This window comes from Scatophagus argus, chromosome 8, assembly GCF_020382885.2.
Source record: "Scatophagus argus isolate fScaArg1 chromosome 8, fScaArg1.pri, whole genome shotgun sequence".
Taxonomy (NCBI): domain Eukaryota; kingdom Metazoa; phylum Chordata; class Actinopteri; family Scatophagidae; genus Scatophagus; species Scatophagus argus.
The window spans coordinates 10,691,502-10,707,488 of NC_058500.1; the positions used below are offsets into that span (position 1 = coordinate 10,691,502).

General features: G+C 39.4%; 1 protein-coding gene and 1 pseudogene across 4 annotated transcripts in view; both read right to left on the minus strand.

Annotated features, from left to right (window-relative positions):
• Positions 1-1,391: 1,391 nt before the first annotated feature.
• Positions 1,392-9,739, minus strand: LOC124063448 (annotated as a pseudogene).
• LOC124063445 (deoxynucleoside triphosphate triphosphohydrolase SAMHD1-like) overlaps positions 1,392-15,987 on the minus strand; it is a 36,708-nt gene continuing 22,112 nt past the window's right edge. For 3 of the 4 annotated variants that reach the window (XM_046397121.1, XM_046397122.1, XM_046397120.1), the window contains one exon: positions 1,392-2,146. The gene's annotated coding sequence lies outside the window, so the exon portion shown is untranslated. The remainder of the gene's footprint in view (positions 2,147-15,987) is intronic. The other variant, XM_046397119.1, reaches the window with a different exon arrangement.

Consider the following 15,987-nt stretch of genomic DNA (forward strand, 5'->3'; position numbering starts at 1 on the left):
TTTTGTTCAGACAATCAGCCTCCAGTAGCCCATGTAGCCTAATCCAGTACATTGAATATGTGGTTCAGTGTATTGTTATACTAAAACTTTAACGTGGTGTTTGGAGTTGTGCTGGGGTTGTGTTGTTGCTCTCTGTTGTTGGAGAAAATACAGGCAAGCCGTACCCTTTTAAGGCACATTAAAGTACTTTACTTGAAAGAACAATTGTAGCCTTGACTGTCTGTTCTGTTTGATTGTCCACAGTAAGGTGTGTTAACTTGAGAGTCATTGTGAAATAGCATGAAATCTCCATGCTTACTATGTTTTGTCACGTGAGAGAACTTGGGAAAGTTCCATTTAAATAAGATGTATTTCTTAAGCTTTTATTTGCAGTCTGTTATGTGCTACTGAATCAACCAGAGGGCAAAACATATATAACATATAACATATTATAAGCTAAGGGGGAGAATAGAAATATTTATTCTTTTTAAAGTTATTTTAGACTACCTCGATGCATTGGTATCCCAAATTGTCCCACATTGTCCCACATCTGGGATTGGGATCTGGTCACCCTTTGTGTACCACTCACCCAGATCGTGGCAGAGCCCAGCGATCTGCACACAAAGGATGCCTCTGCATGTTGTGTTGTTTTGACATGGGCAAGCAATAGTCCTCACTGTATTAATATGTTATTGTGAAAAATGCTCAGGGGGTATGAAGGCAGAGGCCACCATGCCCACTGAGGATACAGGAAGTGTTCACCATTTCATACCACTGGGCAGCTTATAATGGGCTACCTTTGTTGTGCTGGGAAATCTTTGTTAAAATCTCTTAGGTGTGATAACAAATGTCTGACTGGAACATGTTTCTGCTTACTGAAAACATTTCTCCTGTTCAAACTGGCCATGAAAATATCCCCTTCTATTGCACCTTCAATGTAAGAAAGAGAATCCACAGTCTTTGTTTTGTTCAAAGTTTTATTTAAAGCTTATCTGAGGAGACCTCCTTTACTTAGTTTTTTAGCACAAAATTCCCTTTTTGTTACCACATACCCCCTGCAGCTCAACATTAAGACACTCTCAAGGGAAAGACAAAGAGACATTTTTATATTAAAGACAGATATATTATTCTATTTAATTATACTCGTTTTAAAAGGTTTTGATTCATTTCAGTGCACTACAATATCTTTTATAGAAGTATTGCATAACTACTGCCTGTTTCCTTATGATCTGCCATGCATATACAGACTTGGGAAGTTGTTCTCATGTATTCATAGTTTTTATACTGCAATAACACATAACACAGTGAATGCCTCTGTGGCCTTGTTGTATGTGGAAAAACAACTGTAAATTAAAGTTTAAATGGTTTGCATGACATGGTGTTCAACAGCTTGAATTACAAGAGGACACAAATGAGAGAAAAAGAGTTTTATTTTGTAACTGTTACGAAACCCCTTCCAGTAGTACCTTTGGTAGATTTCCCCTTTACATTACTTCAAACATATTTTTTAACACATTCAAATAAAACAAAACCACCACCTGTGATGCAAACATATTTAGTGTAAGAACAATGAATAGAATATATAGTAACAAAGTCAACCAGAAAACACCTCTAAATTAGATAAATACATTAAATGTAAGATCACATCAAACCCAAATAATCCCACAAGTAAAAAGAAGTAGAGTAAATAAGTCAGCAGAGGAAGTGAGTTTTGACTGCAGATTTGATTTACTTCTTTTAAAAGCTGAATGTCTACATGTTCTGAGTAAATCACACAACACTAACTGACCATAATGTTCATGATGCAGATGCATGATAGTAGGTTATTGCTAAGCACATGGTATGAAACAAGTAAGTCAACTTAAAAATGGGACACTTGCAGCTCCAGATGCACAGGGGAGTTTAAAATAAAACGAAAAATGATAAAAACTAAAATATGTGTGTTGGATTTGTGTTCGTAAAAATCCCTGAGTGCAGGCACTGAGTATATATTCAGAAACCCACATTTTTTGAATCTCTGAAGTCCTTCCTTTTTGGTGTAAAAATTGTATTTCAGATAATTAATGATTTGAATAACTGTTGTGCTCATTAACACATTTACCTTGTAGAAAAATATAACTTGAACTCAGCACTGTCTCATCTACCAAATGTGTACTAGAGGGGCCATCTTCTCTCTTCCTCTCGCTTTCTTTTCTCCATTTACATGAGCATAGTTTACTGTGTCGAGTTGCCACCTTCACCATCCTCTCCTTCGTTGTTGTCTGAATCAGATTCTATTATGTCTCCAACCTGTGTGTGAGAACATCAGAGCGCACACATTAATAACAAAGATGTCACCATTACTGACTCACTACATTGCAGTAACTCTTAATTACAACTCAGTGTGGTGACACCTCACTGGAGCCATTGTACACAACATTTTTATTTATTGTCTAACATTTTTTCCTTTCTGCTTATTTCTTTCTGGTCTACCGATAAAACCTTACCCCACACCACACCAACCAGAATCGGCCGGTTCTCAGCGTACTCGACCCGGTCTCCTGTATCTCCAAGTCGGTACTTTTTAAATGTGCGCCAAATTTCAAAGGCATAACGGCGCAAACAATAACATTACAGCTAACCACTTCTTCACTGTGAGTGAAGAAGACACAAAGCTCGCAATTAATACACGTAAGGCCAAAGTAAACCGTAGGGACGCTACCATGAAAACGTCGGGAACAACAAACCTAATTAGACACTTTAAACACCATCACCTAGATGAACCTGCACAGTTTGAAGAAGTTAGCAAAGGAAAAGCAACTAAAGCTAAAGCTAGCTAGAGCTCAGTGTCACACACAAACTAGCAGCCTCTCCTGTCTTTCCTTGGTATGAGCAGTGAAAAGACCAAAGCAATTACAAGGGAAATTATGGAGCTGATGGTGCTTTATGATCAGCCTTTCCCCTTCAGAAATCTGATGAATTACCTCAGCCCTGATGAATTTGTGAGCATACTGTAAAATGATATAAGTAACTGACATTTGTTTTGTTATATAAATCTTTTACACCTGCTTTTGTTTGGTAAAGTAAAAAATAATAGTCAGATAAAGCTGGGTGTGCAGCTCATTTCAGTTAATTGTTATGTGTGGCTCTTTCCAGTTGCAGATTACAATGCAATTTGGTTGGCTCTACCTTTTTTTTTAAACAGAATAGTACAGATACACTCACACAGATGTAAATAATACCTGAGGCTGGGAGAAGTTCATGTCCATGCACCACTGCTTCAAGCTGCTCTTGGCTGCCTTCAGACTATCATCATCTGTCTTCTTGCAGTAGACCCTGATCAGCTGCTCAGCAAACTTCTCTGGAAGAAGTTTAGACACCTGACAAGGACAGCAGCAGAGTTTATTTTGAGACAGCAACAAACAGTTTCTATGCATCAAGAAGAATCTGCACATAAGGGAAAAAAACAGCAATGTGTGTTGAAGCTCAGGCAAAGAAAGATTAAGATTTGAATTCTGTGGTCTTCAGTTCTCACGTGGCTCTTGGGAATCTTGCCAGCTTTGGTTGGTTTGGTCTTGGAATAGAAACGAACGTTGTCGATGGGGTTCTTTTCTTTCATCCCATAGTTCATATCAAAGACCTAAAACAGAGAAAGTGGAACGTTTTTTAATCATCAAGTGTAGCTAAAACCAAAGCTTTTGGAGCTTTCAGTGAATAGATTGTATTGGATGTGAAGTGATTAACTCACTCTAACTACAAAGTCCTCTGGATTCAGAATGACATCTTGGGCGCCACCCTGAGGGACGGTCTGAGCCAAATTTGCTTCCCAGGAGCGAATCATCTCCTTATAAGAGGAGAAAGCAGATGTTACTCGTTACACCTTAGCAGGGATATCAGATGAGCTTTCATCTTCATATAATACAAAAACATTACATTCTGTGCATCAGATGTGCATTACAATGCAGCCATACGAAGACACAAACAAACACACACCTGCGTGACACTTATGGGTTCCTCAGCCTGAGTTTGACCCACACACTTATAGAGGCGTCGACAGACAACATTATGTAGAATCTGCCTCGCCTCAGCCAGCTCCTTGGACGAAGAGTTCAGTATTTGTTCAAACACACCATCTACAGGATGAACAGTAGGGGGCAGGTCGGATAAAGTCAACTAAAGACACCAAAGTCACTAAATCATTCAGTGAGTTTCTTTATTCCAGACTTTGTGGTTACATATTATAAATGATGGTGGTTTTCAGGAAGAATTTACTGTAAAAATAACTGAAAACAACGACAAGCTGGGCTGATAAAGGGATGAGTAGAGTCCTTCCTGATATGATGAGATCACGTCTGTGTTACATGCATCACAGACATAAAACACAGACAAAAATACAACAAATAAAATATGAGAAATTATTATTCATTAAAACTATCCAGCTTTGTATAAAAATTAAAAGCTTCGCCGTGAACTGATGAGACGTAACATCTGTCGTCACTCATCTCCTTCATGCATTTTAACATCAACACTCAAGTTAACGGCACACGGTGGTTTCTACAGACCTGTCAGCTTGGTGTAGGCCTCCATATCATCTATGGCTGTGGAGAGAGTGAACATCTCCCCTCCAGAGCCTTCAATCTGGATGTGCTTGTCTGCCTTTAAAAAGGCCTCTGTGATCCTTGATGAACATACCCAACATTATTATCACTTCTGAGAACATTTTCACTGACATTAAGACAATCAGCCACCCTGGAGTGATTAACTACTCACATAGTCTCTATGATCTTGGCCACTGTGTGCTGGCAGGCTCTTCTGTGGAGACAATACCTGGTGTGGAACATGTCATACAGATTTCCCACCTCCTGTTAAAAGAAATACCTGTATTTTAATCTCATTGTGTAAATGGATTGCTGTTGTAAAAGCTGATGAAAAAGTAATCCTGTCTGCACCTTGTCTCTAGTGCAGATTTGTTTCTGTCCGTTCACCTTACACACCCTGGCAAACTTTAGAAAGCGGCGATAGTCAAAGTTGTTCTGGATGCCCAGGTGGTAGCAGTCCCTGAGAAGAAACAGAGTGGAAAAATACATGCAAGAATCGGTCATTTAACACAAAAAAAGAGTATTTAATATATAACTTAGAAAACAATTAGTAAATTAACTAACAGATCCAAAAGCCCAACCTGGCAAAGTAGTCCCACTTGTCCACATCAATTCCATTTCTTTTGTTGGCCACGATTTCATAAAGGAAGGATTTGTCTTTTGGACGGCCTTTATACTGCCAATGCGGAGATGACAGACAACAGGGACATTAGAATCAGCTTTACTGACCAAGTTTGTTTCTGCTCACAAAGAATATGACTTAGGTTTGCAGTGGCTCTTGGCGTACAATAAATATACATACAGCTAAACACATTAATGAATAAGTAGGTATGATGTACAACAATAGGTCAAGTATGTACAACAATGTAGGATAAATGTTCTATATATGAATACAACAAGCGTCTTTGCACAATTTTCTCGCCTCCCTCACCCCTCCCAGCTGTATTCAGGATCTGTGAACAGGATGTGTGTCAGCTCTTTCAGAGACAGAAGACCAGGAAATAAAAGCATCGGGCTCAGAGGGCACATCAGCCCTCTATCTGAAAGTCTTCACTGAACCCCATATTTACACAGTGGGCAGTGGAGCTGTGTGAAGTTCCTGTCTGCCTCAAAAGCTCCACAGTCATCCTGGTCCCCAAGAAATCCTCTCCCAGAATTAAATGAGGATCTATGGGCCAGTCAACCTGACATCTGCAATCAGGAAATGTGTGAACCCAAATGAAGGACATCACAGGTTTGCCTACCACAAGGAAGAAATCATGGGCTTTGATATATAATCTTAAGGACAGAAGCTATATGTTAATGTTACTTTGCCCTGAAGGTTGTGTCATAATTGAAATTCAGGGTGGTGTCATGAGATAAGTAACTCACATTTACACACTGTCATCTGTTCACCATAAACCATAAAGTCACATTGGGTACCTCCTGGTCTTGGGCTGCATTAGTGTCCAATGGTCCAGCAATCAGTTCCTTGATGAAGATCAGGTCTTCAGACAGCACCAGGCCGTGATCCTCCATCACAGACTTCAGCTCATTGACTTTCACCATGTGGTCAAACATGTCTCTAGAGGCTTTTTCGTGCTGCAACAGAATCAGAGTTGTAATATCACACAGGGAGGTGAATGACCACGAATTGAAAATGAAAGCACACTTACTCATTACACAAATAGAAAGAGCTTATCTCAGCTGAAACATGACAGGACACAGAAGTTAATAATGACCTTATCTCTCGTGTTTGTCAGGCAGCAGGTCTGCGGTCCTAACTTTCATAATGGCCATGTGCTTAGCAGTGCTTATCGGTGGTTCACTCTGAACAGTGCAGTCACTATCTTAGACCTCAGCTGTCATGTTTACAATCAGGTAACAATAACTGCTTTACACAGCAGCCTTAAGAATCAGCAATTACAAAGTCTCTGTAAAAGACGATGCTGTTGATGCTGTAATGTCACGCCATCAGAACATTATTACTATGATAAATCAGGTTAATAATTCATTCACCAATTTTAATCAAGACTAAAATTAGCTGTCCTTACAGTCAGAACCCAAGAGGGAATCTAGTTTATTTAGGAATACACCTATTTATTCTTTATTTTTCACCTGGGGTAAAATTTATTGGACTCTGGGTCAGCTGCAGTCAACTTCAATATGAAGTAGAAAAATTAACAATCTGCACAGTGGGTGAGAGCTTGAGGCCTTGGCCAGTTCATTTTCAAAAATAGCCAGTCTAAGGACTGTCTACTGTCAGAATAGCAGATATGATGGGTTAGTCTGACTTTTCCAGTATGTTACTCGTTTTGAAAATGTCTCATTAGAGCAGTTGTTCACTTATTTTAAGACACACTCTTCAAAGCAAATAGCGGGCAGGCTATTAAGAGGCATTTATTTGTATCTTCTTGGTTGCCAAATGGTTTTGTGATGAATCATTAGAGCAGTTTGAAACCTCGGCAGAGCAGAACACAACAACGCAAACACTTTGCTAATCAGAGGAAATTATGCAGTCAGAAGACAGGAGGAGACTGCGTTTTCCCACTGAGAAAAGGTGGGAAAATGTGAAAGTAGATTATCCACTAATAAATCAGTAATAAAAATACTAATCCATAAGTGTTTTCTGACTCAAAGGTTCTCTCTGGACAAGGACAAGAGAACTATAATCACACTTTCCTACCTTCCAGGCAATTCCTGGACGTGCTTTGGGGATGAACATCTCATCAAACATATGGGAGAATGGCCCATGTCCTGGAGGAGGGGGGAATAAAAAGTTACTGTGAGTGAACTATCTGAACAAGGAAAAAAATGAAATAAAATAATATACATATAATTTTATATATATGTTTATTTATTTCTATTCTCACACCATGTTCACACCCTGTACTGTGAATGTTGAAAGTATGAGCACATGTGTACCACTCACCCAGGTCGTGGCAGAGCCCAGCAATCTGCACACAAAGGATGTCCCTGTCGGAGATGTCGAGTTCTGGTTGTCTAGTTTGCAGAGCTTGCGCAAGTTGTCCTGCCAAGTAAGCCACTCTGGAACACAACAGAACAACTCTCTCCATACAAAATATACAATGAAAATAAAACATGGCATTGAAATAATTATATATTGACAAATAAATGAATGAATAAATAAAAGATGTTTTTAAGGTCGACTCACTCAACAGTTGCTGTCTGACCATCCTGCACAGATGAACATGGTCATTTGATACACAATATAGACAAAAGTATTGGGACACCTGGCCGTTATGCATTCTAAACACATAGACAGCTCTTTTTGGAAGGATTTCCACAAGATTTTTGTTTCTGTGGGAATTTTTGCCAATTTATACAGTCGATGATTTGTGAGTTCAGGCGCTAATGTTGGATGAAAATCTCTGTTCCAGTCCATCCCAAACATGTTCGACGGGGTTGAGGTCAGGGCTCTGTGTGGGCCAGTCAAGTTTTCCACAAACTCATCCAACCATGTCTGTATGGATCTTGCTTTGTGCACTGATGCACACTGATGCCAAAATGTCTTGGTATGCTGAAGCAATAACATTTCCCTTCACTGGAAATAACAGACTCAGCCCAATCCCCATAAAGAGGTAACAGCCCCAAAAAGAGGTGTGTCTCAATACTTTTGTCTATTGAGTGTATATCGCAACTGTTCACCTCCATTCATCCAGATAATTATCTGTCAAACCAACCCTTGTAGAAAATAAAACCATATTTCTCATCATCACATTTCCAGCAACCTGTTTTACTGCAACTACAGTCTCACACAAAGCATGTTTTCCCTTGAAGGAAGTCATTGTTTTTTTCCTTGTGAGGTGCATACATTAGCTCTTGTGTGGCAAGCTGGACTTCATGAGGTCAAAAAAGTCAGCTTCAGAAAATATGGTGTTTTGATTAAATTGTGACTTGTTTAAATTTCAAGAGAAAACATCTCGTATGAGTAAGTCACCTTAATTAATCCTCAGCCATTCTTGGTCTCACCAGTTAATGTTAGCCTATGTGGCCGTGTAATATTATGACTTTTATTTATTTATTTATTAATTTCTGTATGTGTACAACAAAGAAAAGGAATGTTGCTCGTTCCCGTATCTGAGGACGTACCCAATCGAGTGTTCAAAGCGGTTGTGAGATGCTCCAGGATAAACAAAGTAGGTCCCTCCAAGCTGCTTGATGTATCGTAGTCTCTGGAACTGAGGTGTGTCCATGATTTTGATGAGAAGTGGGTGTAGGTCCACATGCCCGTGGATGGGATCATTAAACACCTGGCAGAAGACAGGACAACAAAGAGCTATGAAAACATACTTAATTCACCATTCGTTATCAAACAGAGGAGTGCCAGTATATTATATTATATATTTGAAGACATTTTTCAACAAAGACACATACTTTATATCTATATAATTCAATGTCTTAGCTGCATAACAACAAAACCTGGAATTAAACAACACAAGCTTAAAACAAGGCAGTTAGGAACAATTAGGTGACAAATTAGAGCAGAATTATCTAAAACAAAAGTAGGCTACGTGATAAAATAGTGATGAGTCTCTGGGCCCTGACAGAAAAGGCTTGGCCACCTCTGGGCTTTAGCACTGACTCTTGGATGACCACGAGGCCACTGACTGAAGATCTCTTGACTGTGTGTTGGCTCATACAGACTTACAGTTCGGTCCTGTAGGTCCAGTAAGTGATCGGCCATATGATACTTTAAAAGGTCAAAATCAATTTCAAACAAACAGGAAGCCAGTGTAAAGAGCTTCAAACATGTGATTAGTGGTGACATCGCTTTATCTTTTCTTCATTCCACACCACACGGTCTTCTGCTTTAACTTTTTAAAAATTATTTTTAAGCTTGTAACCTTTTAAGCAAAAGCTTAAGAACAAAATAACAGAAAATGAAAAGAACAATCTTGTGTGTGTCATGCAGTGACCCTTGTGTCACGTCACACCTCCTTGTGGTTCCTCTTCTTTACTTAGTCTGTTATGTCTTTTCAAATCTATATAACCTTGAGAATGTAGCATTGTGATGCTGTTGTTACCTTATTCACGGGCATGACTTCTTGGTTGTCCGTGTTGATCCGACAAACAGGCGTTAATCTGGATTAGCCACTTGCAACGTTACTTACAGCTGATCAGACAGCTCTGCACAGCAGACTCAAAGTGGTGTAAAATGCCCAGGTGTTGTGTTCATATTTATTCACACACATTTATACAAACACACCCACACACACCCTTACACAGAATTTTAAGCATTCTCAAAAAATTTTGAATATGAGAAAACAAAGCTTCCAACTTCCCTTTCAACACAACCTTTCCTGGAACGCCTGATTAAAGTCTAAATGTTTTTATATTGCAATAACACACACACAGAATTTCAAGCATCCTCATTCAGGACTGACTTTAACAATAAAGGAAGCTCTGTGATGGACACATGTATTCATGTGTCTGAATGCCTCTGTGGCCTTGTTGTATGAGGAAAAAAATGAAATTTGAATACGAGAAAACAAAGTTTCCATTCCAACTTCCCTGCCAACAAAGCCTTTAATGGAGCTCGTATTTAAAGTTTAAATGGTTTGCATGACGTGGTGTTCAACAGCTTGAATTACAGGAGGACACAAATGAGAGAAAGAGAGTTTTATTTTCAAACTGTCCTGAAACCCCTTCCAGCAGTACCTTTGGTAGGTTTCCCCTTTACATTCTTCCAAACATATTTTTTAACACATTCAAATAAAACAAAACCACCACCTGTGAAGCAAGTTTGATGAGGCTGCATCACATCCTGGTAAGGAGGAAAAATTGTGCAAAACATTTTAAATGGAAGCAAAAACAGTCATGAAAATGTTGCACACAGCTGTGAGTTGTGAAGAAAATGTTGTCAAGCTGAGATATTTACTGTAAGAACAATAAATAGAATATATAGTAACAAAGTCAACCAGAAAACACCTCTAAAATAAATAAATACATTCAATGTAAGATCACATCAAACCCAAATAATCCCACAAGTAAAAAGAAGTAGAGTAAATAAGTCAGCAGAGGAAGTGAGTTTTGGCTGCAGATTTGATTTACTTCTTTTAAAAGCTGAATGTCTACATGTTCTGAGTAAATCACACAACACTAACTGACCATAATGTTCATGATGCAGATGCATGATAGTAGGTTATTGCTAAGCACATGGTATGAAACAAGTGTTGGGAGTTTAAAATAAAACCTGACTAAAAATGATAAAAAGTAAAATTTGCATTCATTTGAAAAAAAAATCAGGTTTTTCTGAGTATTTTATTTTTTGGTTTATTTTTCGGGGTAATTATTTCTGTTTTTCTGAATAATTTATTTTTTGGTTTGTTTTTCAGAGTATTTGTTCTGTTTTCCAGAGTAATTCACTTTTATGCTTGGTTTTTCAATGTATTTTTTTTCTGATTTTCTTTTCTGTTTTTCGGACTACTGGAGTAGAAATAGACGCATTCATTCCTTTATTGAGAGCTCGACTGAAGCAAACATGACCGGCTTGTTTAGTTTAATCCAGTTTCACTTTGATTTCTGTTGAAGACACTGGGAGATAGTCCTGTCTTTAAGTCACATAGATGATAAGTTTAAGTTTGCGGTTCTTCAGAAAGAAAACCCATTCAGATCTCCTAGACATAGCAATATTTCTCCAGGATCAGCTGGACATATATAGCATGCTCCATGAATACAAGATGATGCAGTTGAAATGCATTCAGGCTGGCTACGTGGTGACTCAAGAGACGATCAGCAGATCGCGGAAAATATTGGATCCGCACGGTGTGCAGCTGAGGCGCCTTGGGCGGCGTATGTACCAGATGTGCCCAATGTTTTGTGGCGTGTAGACTGCTATGATAAACTCAAACCGTACGGGATCTGCATCAATGGTGCAATAGATGGGTTTTCACAAATGGTGACATGGCTACATGCCTACTCTACAAACAGCGATCCCAGGATAACCGCGCAATACTTCATTGATGAGGTGTCATCCAGGAATGAAACTGCTGCCCGAATTCGTTCGGACCTCAGAATCGATAACTGTTACATTGAACAAATGCAAACAGAGGCACGATCATCTGCAGTAGTTTCTCATATGGGCGAATTGGGCGGCCGCCCAGGGCACTTTGCTGGGGGCGGCATGTGAGGACCTCCACCCCGCCCACCGATAAAAAAAGATAAAAAATACTTAAATAATTAATTATTAATTGGCGCCCCCTGGCGTTGTAATTACGCCCGTCCCCGAGAGCGCCGCTGCAGTTACTGCAACTCTGCAAGATGGGGGTCACTCACCGAGGTCAAACCACTGGAACAAGGAGGAGGGGGAACAGGGATCCTCCTAATTGTCCCACAGTTATGGAATCAAAAAGCACTCAAAGTAAATTTCATTCATAACACTAGATAGTTGCCTACTATAGGCCCATTTCAAATTCCACACACTCTTGTTTTCGTCTGTTAGGGTTGTGCGAAGGCCAATAATACAGCCTTACTATTCAAAAATGAGACTATTTGTACACCACCAATGTGTTGGTTTAGTCCTGACCCCTGCTGTCCGTCACGTCAGAGGGCATTGACATTAGCGTAACCTGTTGATTCCCGAGGCGACTCCGATTCAGGTAATAAACATAATGGACAGAAAAAGGCCAAAGATATTGGGTGCTTATTTCAGAAAGAAAAGGAAAGAAGAAGAGGAGAAACGGTCCACAGACAAAGGTATGTAGCTAATGTTCCCTCTGTAGCGTACGACTGTAATTACGTTATGAAAAGGGGCTAACGTTAATTAAAGCGGCCATTAGCTTGTTTGCTGTTTTGTGCGCTAGTTATAGTTTACCTGAACATTATCTGAATTAACATACATACATACCAATAACTGTGTCTACACTTAAGCTATCAGCTCCTTGCTGTCATTGCTTTTGTGGCCATTTGGTTATCGCTGCGTACTGTATTTGGCCGTCGGGATTTTCCGTGCAGTAAGCTAGCCTTAAAAAGACGGACGTTGCCCACATTTCGCCCATTATTTTCTGTCTCAGTATAACGTTAATAGAATTTGGGCAATGAAGCATTTCTCCCCGTTGGTTAATCTGTAGGTTAATAGCATGTAATAAGCGTAATGAGATTAAGTGATAGCTAATGTATTGAAGTGTCCCGTCATACATGTTTACAGTGATGCACTTCCAGCAACACTGCTAAAATATTGTGGAGCGCCTCCTGCCCAGGATGAGTCTCCAGCAACAGAGGCCTCATCTGTAGCAGAGGATGAGGAGATCCCATCCACCTCTACGGCTGCTGTGGCTTCTATGGCATCTCCTGCCATGTCTCAGGAAGGCCATGAAGAGTTTGCTGCTGCTTCTCCTCAGCAGGAGCCTATAGGTGGGCGGTATTTTGCTGTCGTGTGTGTGTGTGTGTGTGTGTGTGAAGATAGAAGTAGCAGTGTGTTTTATCTGTGAATTTTACCTGCCCGTACACATTTTTTCCTGTTAGTTGTGGTTAATCCAGTTTTGCTATTTCTTAAAACCATGTTTTGTTCCACTGCTGTGTGCTTTGAATAATGTGCCAAATCAAATGTGCTGTTCTACAGAAATGCCTGAACCCCCACAAAGTTCATCTTCCGCTGGAGAAGAGCCTCTTCCAACAGACCCTGCAGACTGGCCATCACCTCTGACAGACAGCATAAGGACCGAGTTGGTACGCAGAGGACCAAGTAAGGTGGCATCAGATTTCTTTTTTCCTAATGGGAGATGTTGTCACCAGAAGAGTCAGGTTTTAGTTCTGTGTGTGTGAAGGATTTGTGTATTTTGACTTGTATTTTTATTGTTGTTATTTATATTCAATTATCCTTATTTCTTTGCCATGCTTTTCTATGCTTGTGATATGAAATGTGTATTTTCTTTCAATTCAATTCAATTCAGCTTTATTTATAACAATAAATATCTTGCATAAATATATATCTTGCATATATTTATGGTTGTGCACTTTAAATTGGTTGTTTAATGTTTAGTTTGTTTTATTGTATTTCTATCTTAATAAAGTTTATACATATACTTTTCACCCGATGTTCTCTTTGGGTTGGTGGAGGCGTGAGCCAGTGCGGGGGGGCACCCAGGGCTAGGACCGCCACTGATCATCTGGACAACTTTTCACACAGATGTTATCTGTATGGATTGAGCAATCACAACCAAAGAATGGAGAACTGGTGGAGCTTTTTAAGGAGGCAACACGCACAGTTCTGGATGAACCTGTTTCAAGATTTAAATACCTCAGACTCCCTTTCTGGTGACTTCCTGGACAAAAGTCTCATTCAGTTCACATGAAATAACCGAGGTAAGAACTGCAATATGTTTATGTTGTTTTTCCCCCATAGTGCTATATTATGTACAATACAATACTGTGACACCTGCTTAGCTTTGTGGTTGAAGTAGATGTTTTACTTCACAAAATGCAGTAGTACCACCCTGCATAGTGGGTTAGTTTTAGTGTGGTAGGCCTACTGATAATAGTAAAAAGAGCTCACTCCATGTAGGCTATATTTAAAACCTTACTCAAGTAAAAGGACAGTATTATCAACAGTATATATTCAAAGTATGAAAAGTATATCCTCTTTCTATTCATTATGGATAAAATACACATCATAATAAGTGCTGGCAGTCCAATAGCTGAAATGCAGTTGTCAATAAACTGTCAGCAAATAAAGGATATGATTATCTTTTATTAGGGCATACATCTTTCCTTGAGTTTACCCACATTTGATAACTTCAACATTTCACAATGCAAGCGCCCCATAACAAATGGAACATGTCCAATTTTATGATTGTGGATGGAAACACATCATGTCTCACAGAGCAGGACTCCTGAACCACATGACTCGACAGCAAAGACACAATCTGTTTGAAGACAGTTGTACAAAACAAGACAGCAACCAGTGATTCTATTTATTAAAAAAAAACACCTCAAAGTACCTTTTATTGTAACAAGCAAATTCACAAACGCTGTCAGTATCAACATCAGACATGAGGTAGAGATTCAAATGCTATTATGATTTAACAGTGAAAATATAACAGAAGTATTTTCAGTGTCCAAACATTCTCATCCTATACTGATAAAAAAGTGTCTTGAATCAAAGTAAATTGTTAACTGCTTCTTGGTATGATAGAAAGAAAATTAAAGTAGCTGTTGAAAGTTGATCCTGCTGCGGTCAGACTGTTTAATAACCAGCACTGCCCCCAGTAGACCACACACACACACACACACACTTAAGGACTCATTCACTTTTGTAGTAATGATAATAATGTGCAATAACTAAAGTGTAATAATTGTTGTCACTATTCCACTGTGCAGTTTTTTGTTGGCCATGTGCCATGTTTTAGCCATGTTTTAAGACACGCTCTTCAAGGCAAATCGTCAATCAAGAAATGTGAGGTTGAACAACCTGAACTGGAACACCCTTTTAAACAATTCTTTGACATACTTTAGTTCAATTGACATGCACACCTGGGCACGTATGCTGCAGTTGGGTATCAAGAGCTGTTTATTTGCATCTTGTTCCTTACCAAATGGTTTTTTGATGAATCATTACAGCAGTATGAAAACTTGGCAGAGCAGAAAACACCAACAATGCAATCACTTTGTTAATCAGAGGAAATTATGCAGTCAGAAGACAGGAGGAGACTGCGTTTTCCCACTGAGAAAAAAATGTTACTGTGAGTGAACTATCTGAACAAAATAATAATAAGAAATAAAATAATATACATATAATTTTATATATATATTTTATTTATTTCTATTCTCACACCATGTTTACACCCTGTACTATGAGGGTTGAAAGTATGAGCACATGTGTACCACTCACCCAGGTCGTGGCAGAGCTGAGAACGTTTATGTTCTTCGAGGGCCTGGTGGCGTGTTAGTTCCAAACCTGTGTAGTGTCATCCAACTCATCCTGTTAAAATGAGTATTAAATTATAGCATTAACCCTCTTTTCTCTCTCTCTCTCTCACCTCTACTCTGTCTTATTCTCCCCTCTCTCTCACCTTTCAATTTCTCTCCTCTCCCTTTGTCTTTTTCTCTACTATCTGTGTCTCTCTCTCCCCTCCCCTTCTCTCTGTCTCCCTGACCCCCCTCTGCGTTCTCTCCCTCTCCACTATCTTTTTCTCTCCTCTCTCCGTCTCTCTCTCTCCACCTTCCCTCCTCTCCGTCTCTCTGCTTCAACTCTCCCTCTCATATACACAGGCACACATATATGAAAACATTATAATTCATGAACTCACCTGGATGACTCCCATGCAACAAAACTGAAGGAGGCTTTTGTCCAGAAGTCCACCATCAAAGAACCCGTTGTCTCTGAGGTCGGCGAACAAGGATAACCAGAACTCCACGCACTGGCTGCGAAGAAAACCCCACCAATATTCAATTCTTTGTTTGGCGGTTCTGGCTCCGTCCAAGTAACTGT